Genomic DNA, 7,484 nt, shown 5'->3' on the forward strand with positions numbered 1-7,484 from the left:
AAAAAACAACAAAAAACAAAAAAACAAACAAAAAAAAACTCTGGTATATCTGGTGTATTTATTAAAAGCTTAAAAGCTTCAGGCACTAGGCTGGGCAGGATTCTGAGCATTTCTAACCTGACTATGTGAGCCTGGCCTACTTCGAAATCACTTCCCAGCCACGTGGTGTTACCTGCCATCTTGGTCTCCCCAAGTCTCCTTCTTCTCAAAGGGTCCTCCTGGGACCCTCCTTTCACTGGGATTGGAAGTCTCACCTTAACTCTCCTCCCCAACTATAGGCTGATCAGATCTTTATTGACCAATCAGAAAATGATGGAGAACTGTTGGGGTCCCTCAGCTGCAAGACATTGGAGCTTGCCACTGCAGACTCAACTCATGCCTTCTGTGCCTGAAACAAAGGCTCACAGAAACTACCGCCTGCTGCTGGCTGGCACGTCTATAGCCTGAGGACATCTGTTGTTGACCACCTCCCCTACTGTGGACTGCACCTCCAGCCACTCCCAAGTCAAGACCTGCCTGACGCCCTGAGTTTCCATCTTCAGCCCTGCAGCGGGTTTCCCTTTGACATCCTCCTAGACTTTGCTTGGACTCTTCCTGACTCCTCCCTAATTCCTTATGTTATTCAAATGTCGTTGTAACCTAGAGATTCAGACCTGCTCTCTTGTATATAAATGCTGAACCCCCAAAGTAAAGGAGAGCCTTGATTGGAAACCCTCAACTTGGCTCCGTGTCCTTTTGTTCTCGAACTCTGTGTTTCAGGTCTCCTATCTCCCTTCGGTCGAGGCAGAACCCGGTTCATGAAACTGCGGGACAGTTTCAGAGAACAAAGTTTTACAAAATAAGGATTCAGGAAATGCTTCATCTTAATGACAATATCAAAATCCAGACTACACCCAGGCCCCTGGGTACAGAAATCAGTATAGGAATACACAGCGCACAACTCCCCCCCGCCCCCCAACACTAGAAAACCTTGGCAGCTCATTACTGGTATAAACCTTAAAATCTGGATCTGGAAAAGACATATTTGAGAGTTTATATTTTAACAAGCTCCATAAATGAGAATATTGAAGATCTTTTCTTGTCTTTAGGCACTTGGACTCCTTATTTTCAATAAGATTTTTCTGTTAATCAACCAGATTTCGCCAGGCAGTGGTGGCGCATGCCTTTAATCCCAGCACTTGGGAGGCAGAGGCAGGCAGATTTCTGAGTTCGAGGCCAGCCTGGTCTACAGAGTGAGTTCCAGGACAGCCAGGACTACACAGAGAAACCCTGTCTCGAAAAACCAAAAAAAAAAAAAAAAAAAACAACAGATTTCGAGTCTCAGGTCTTTGCCATGTGCTACCACACCACTCAGCTTCTCTTGAGGTAAGGAACACACTCTCTTTATTCTTCTCTGCAGAGGGACCAGTAATCATTTTTATTGCATAGTGGGCCATCAAGAAATTCATGTTTATGATGATGAAGAAATACCTTGAGAGAAAGTGACTTCATGTGTGTTACGTTTTTATTTTAAAATACCATCACCTACTTGGTAGAAGTCATGTTCAGGAAGTATTCTTTCTTCCTTGCCTGGTTCCTTTCACTCGCTCACCCAGCTGGAGCTAACAGGTGTGGCTACACATGGAGGCATGTGCCTACTTGTGCTTGGTATCATCTGAGAAACTCTCGGAGACACTGCTCACACAAAGTATTATAAAAATATTTTCCCATTCCCATAACTGGCTGCTTCAATTTTTTCTGTTACCTTTCTTTTTGGATTAAGTAAGGACCCTGTTATTGCAGAGGGCAAGTATTTTACATTATACTTAACTAATGGCCTCTTATCTCTGAACGTCCACAGCATTTAGAATATACCTTTCATGACTTCACTCAGAGTGGTGTGCTGGGAATATCACTCTTTCTCACTTTCCAAGCCACTTCCTGTTGTCTCCAACACCTGGTCCTATGTACCTAGGAGCACAGGAAGTCCTTTAAACGTGTTGTCAAATCTAATTTAATCAGCCATTTCCTTAAGACCTAAGATGCTAAGACTTAAGATGCTAAGGAGCATCTACAAAAGTGAGCCACGGGGTGTAAAGAGTTGCATCAGATGCCATACTTGCTTGGCTTCTGCACTGGGGACAACAACCACGGAAGATAAACTTAGTCTCATCTTTGTTAACCTTGACCAGTGGCTTACCCTGAGCAGGCTCTGGTCAGGGGAATTGCTCTCAGTAACTAACAGTATGTCAGGGACAGAACCAATCCTATTATCATTGTCCTGTTCCCGCTCCAAGGAGACTGAACTTGCTTTCTGAGGAGAGGACCTATATTATACTCATTTGTCTTAAGATTCTTGGAGCAGTGGGTGATTGGGGCGGGGGAGGGGGACTGGGAGTTGCACCTTTTTTTAAAAAAAATAATAAAGTTTATAAAAAATTGCCCAAAGAGATTCTGGAAGTGTGGCACGTAAAAGAAAACGACAGTCAGCAAATATGTAGTGTTTACCAGGAGCCACATACTCTCCAAATCATTTAGTATGTATTAGCCCATTTGTTATCCCCAGCAATACTGAGGCAGATACCTTTTTCTCATTTCCATCTTACAGATGAGGAATTCAAAAGCACGCCGTTTTGTGACTTGTCCAAAGTGGCACAGTTCCAGAGTCCACGCTTTTAACCACTATATCCTGGTCGTTTAAATGAAAACGAATATTCATCTTCGCCTGAGCGTATTTTAATAGCAGATTGTCCCACGTGTAATCCCTTACTAGTTCTAGTCCTTAACCCGCAGGGCCACTGCTCTTGTAGCAAAGCGTCCGGTGCATCTGCGGTCACCAGGGGGCGCCGCTGCCACGCATCCTGGTGCCCCTCCGGCGTGCATCCGAGGGGGCGGAGCCTGAGCTGGGCGGGGCCCGGCTGGCCGCCCACGGGGTAGCTATCCCGGCGGGCCGCGCGCGGCGGTGTTTGAATGGCTGTGAGTGGGGCCCGGCTGGGGATCCGAAGGACGCTCTGAGCTGCCGGGCGCGGTTCATCAGCACAGTGGCTGAGCTCCGGCGCTGCGGTACCATGAGGCGCCGGTAAGTGACGGCCGGACCGGGTTGGGACCTTCGCTGCTGCTCGTGCGGCAGGCTTCTGGAGCAGCTGGCCGGGCCCACCTGCAGGCCCCGCGGCAGCGGCCTTTCCCGGGCTGGGCGGCGGGGTCGGGGCGGGGCGCAGGCGGGTGGGGCCCCCGGTCTCCAGCGGAGCCCCCGGGCGAGCCGTAGTTGGGAGGTTGGTGCTGCCAGGCCTCAGGGGTCCTGGCCGGAGAGGCGTGGATCAAACCTGCTGTCATTTATTTATCTTCGGGTGGAGTCGACATCTACACCCTACGGGGAAAGACGGGACGCGTGAGAAGATTGCTGTGCGAGGACAGGTTTTCCCCAGAGCTGCCTAGGCCCAGCTAAGGCATTTCCTTATTTTCTGAGGAATTTTTGATTCCCAGACAGATCGGCTTTTGTTTCTCAGGACAGAAACTTGACATAGCCGCCTAAGAATCATTGACTGTAACTTTTAAAACCCCGTTGTGCTTTCTGAAAAGTTATTCTGTAATTGTACCTAGGTGCTTAACTGGGCTTACGTATGGAGGTAACAAAGAGTTGATTTGTTTTGTACTGCTGGCTTATAAAGTTCCTTGAAAACATCTATATCAATTTCTTGGCAGATCTGGAGAGAAAAGTAACTAGAAGAGATATTAGTTCTATAATTACTGTCAATTTCGTACTTACTGAGCATTCTGAGACACCAGTCCACCTAATAATATCTGAAACTTATACAAAATCATTCAGGATTTTTCTAATTTCTTTTAAATCAGCTTCTTCAAGTCAGAAGTTTCTGCACGGAGGCTTTTTACTTGGCTGGTAGCTGGACTTGTAATAAACCATAACGAGTGATATTTATTTTGTTTCCTGTGTGCTAAGAGTTGTTTTAAGAGTGCTGCTTTGGAATGGGTAGTATCATCATTTGGACAAGGGAAAAAGGCACAGGAAAGTCAAGCACCTTAGGTAGAGTTATATAGTTATTAGGTAGAGTTACATAGTTATTTGCCCCATGGAGGCCTCCTCTGCCTTCTCTCACTAATGTCCAAAGTGTTGTTTCATTTACTTGAGCTTTGGAGATATTTATGTGAGTACACCTTTGTGTACACATAAATGAATTCACACACCAACCACATTCTCTACTCATGTTGACTACACTTAAGTTTTGTGTTTGAGCCAAAAAAAAAAAAAAAATTGTTTCTAAGGTAAATAGAAATAAGTTTTATGGTTTCATTTTTTTCGAAGACTGTAGAGAACAGCTGGAAACATGACCCTTTAAAACTGGGTACAGTATTTTGTATTTGGAATGAATGTACTTAATAACACCTTACGAAGAAATATACCTCAAGAGCACAAGCTACCTCAGGTGGTCAGCACTTACTCATATGGAAACCTTGAAACTTCATTCAACGATTAGTGAGGTTTTTGATTGCTTCAGTGTCCAGCACAGTACTAGATCCAGTGAGCTATATTCAAGCAATGTGCCAGGCAACAGATACTAGGGAAGTTAGTTTGGTGTGAGATTAGTTACAAAACAGTATAGTCTTCTTCATTGGTGTGGTGATTTATGGTGATCTGAACTGAGTAAAGCTGCTATAGAGCTAAAAATTGAAGGGCTTATGTAGGACTTCTTTTTTTTTTTTTTTTTTTTTTTTTTTTTTGGTTTTTCGAGACAGGGTTTCTCTGAGTAGCCGTGGCTGTCCTGGAACTCACTTTGTAGACCAGGCTGGCCTCGAACTCAGAAATCCACTTACCTCTGCCTCCCAAATGCTGGGATTAAAGGCGTATGCCACCACCGCCCGGCAGGACATTTAATAGAAGGGAAGGCAGGGTTTGTTACTGAGGAATCTAGACTAGGAATCTAGAATAAAAATTACTTTTATTGGGAACAGTAAGCCTGGTCTTTTTAAAAGTTCATGTTGGTTAACATCATATGAAGTAAGACTGGGAAATGTTGTAAATGAGACATGTCGTAGAGGTCTGATGCGCACAGAGTTCTCAAGCACATAAAGATTTGGGAATTTGTAAAATTTTGTTTCAGTGGCTCACAACTGGGTGAAGTTTTCTCCTCCATAGGATATTTGGGGTTGTCAAACTTAAGGAAAGGGTGATACTGTCAATCTACTGACCGTAGGCTGGAGTACTCACAAACATCCTGCATCAGACAGACCCCCATAAGAAACTGTCACTCCGAGCGTCAGTATTGCTGTGGTTTCGAAAGCCTAATTTTAAGTTGGTTGGTTATGTGGCTGGCTTCTGTTCACATAGGCTATAGGTAAGTATGAGTGACAGACTTTAGGAACATACCTAGTCTTTATAATGACATTGGGAGTGGTTTAGAACTCTCCCAAAGGCTGTTCCAGTCCTGGAGGAGAGATGTGTAGGAGCATTAAGAATGCGAAAATTAAGGTAGAACCACTTAAATTTTATTTAATCTAAATGTAAAGATAACAAAAGTTCATTTGAAATAGAAAACAAACATAATAGAAAATAGAAAACAGAACATAAGCAAAAATCATAAGGCCTAGCAGGATGGTTCAATGGCCAGCAATGCTTGCCTTACAAGTCTGCTGACCTGAGTTTGATTCTGGAATCCACATTAAAAGAACAAAAGAGACCCCAAGAGGTAGATGAGGTGTCATAAGTCTATAATCTCAGTCAAACACTCTAATAGGAGGCTTAGGAGAGATGAGAGAAGCTTGAGGACCACTTAACCTGCAGTATTATTACAGCATGGTAAAAACAAGAGGGACTCTAGAGCCTGGAGAGATGGCTCAGTGCTTAAGAGCACTGACTGCTCTTCCAGAGGTCCTGAGTTCAATTCCCAGCAACCACATGGTAGCTCACAATCATCTGTAATGTGATTCAGTTCCCTCTTCTGGTGTGCCTGAAGACAGCTGCAGTGTACTCATATACATAAAATAAATATTAGAAATATTAAAAAAGGGGGGACTCTTCTTCAGCAAGGTAGAAGTGAAAACCAACTCTCTAAAGTTATCCTTTGACCATTTATTTGCACTCTGGCATTTGCATGTACACATAATATTTGATAAATAATTTAAAATTAATTTTTAAAAGTTTAAATCAATCACTTATAAATACCCCAATAGAACAACTGTTAATGTTTCGACGTATGGCTTCTTTTGAAGCTTTTTAAAGGCTGATAACTACTTTTCTTTTTATAAGACTGGGATTATGGGCTAGAGAGTCAGTTCAGCAGTTAAGAGCAGTTGCTGTTCTTGCAGAGAAACCAGGTTTAGTTTCCAACACACATCAGATGGCTTATAATGTACTGTAACTCCAGTTCCAAGGACCCTATTCTGGTCTCTGCACATACCTGTATTTGATACACATTCAGGAAAGCCTACACACATAAACTAATTAAAATAAGTACATTAAAAGTAAATACACACCTTTCCATTGTTTAAACAAATACTCTTTAGGGGACAGGAGAGATAGTTGATCAGTGAAGAGTGCTTGTTCTTATAGAGGACCTGGGTTCAGTTCCCAGGACCAATGTGGTGGCTCACACCCATCCATAATTCCAGTTTTAGGCAATCAGATGCCATCTTCTGACCTCTGTGGGTGTCAGGCATACATGTAGTACACGTACATACATGCAGGCAAGCCACTCATGCATATAAAATAAACCTAAGAGAAATTAAAAGTTAAAAAATACTTTTACAGTCAGTCACAGTATTTGTATATATGACTGCACATCTACATATGTTGCTTTGAAATTGGAAATTTTGCTTTTCATTCAGAAAAGACATTCAAAGGAAGAAGTAGTGGAACACAGTGATTGAACATGTGTGTGTGTGTGTGTGTGTGTGTGTGTGTGTAAAACAGCTGGAGATGTGGCAGAATGCTTATCTACCATGCACAGTGACCTAAGCTAGGTACTCAGCATTGCCAAAAAAAAAAAAAAAAAAACCCCAAAAAACAAAAAAGAACGACTGGGGACTACATAGCACTACATAGTAGGGCCTTGTCTAAATAAATACATAAGTCAGGATTAAAACTTGAGCATGTCCAAGGTTTGATGTTTGAGAAGCCAATAAAAGAACAGTGGAAACAGTGAAGTAAGTTGTATGCTTATAATTTTCATTCTGGAATGTGAATTGTATTCACATACACAACATAATGAGAGTGTTTGGTCTGTAACTCACTATGTAAATGAGGCTGGGCTGGAATGCAGTGATCCACCAGATTCTGACTCCTCCTGATGGGGTTAAATATATGTACCACCGCACCCGGCTCCCACTGAGATGTAAGGAGGCCCTTACTGTCCATCAGCTTAATCTTTCCCCATACTCCTGAAGTCAGTTGTGTTTTCCTGCCTTTACTTTTTAAAAAAATACTAAGTACATTTCGGATGGCAGGCTTTCTGCTTCAGTTTGTTTTCAAAATATTTTACTTTTTTTTTTTT

The 7,484-nt window shown here is 42.9% G+C and overlaps 1 protein-coding gene across 1 annotated transcript in view; it reads left to right on the forward strand.

The window, feature by feature from the left end:
• The first annotated feature begins 2,900 nt into the window (after positions 1-2,900).
• Positions 2,901-7,484, forward strand: part of Katnbl1 (katanin regulatory subunit B1 like 1) — a 43,921-nt gene continuing 39,337 nt past the window's right edge. The window contains exon 1 of the mRNA XM_031371347.1: positions 2,901-3,058. The gene's annotated coding sequence lies outside the window, so the exon portion shown is untranslated. The remainder of the gene's footprint in view (positions 3,059-7,484) is intronic.

This window comes from Mastomys coucha, unplaced genomic scaffold (genome assembly GCF_008632895.1).
Source record: "Mastomys coucha isolate ucsf_1 unplaced genomic scaffold, UCSF_Mcou_1 pScaffold15, whole genome shotgun sequence".
NCBI classification, from domain to species: Eukaryota; Metazoa; Chordata; class Mammalia; order Rodentia; family Muridae; genus Mastomys; species Mastomys coucha.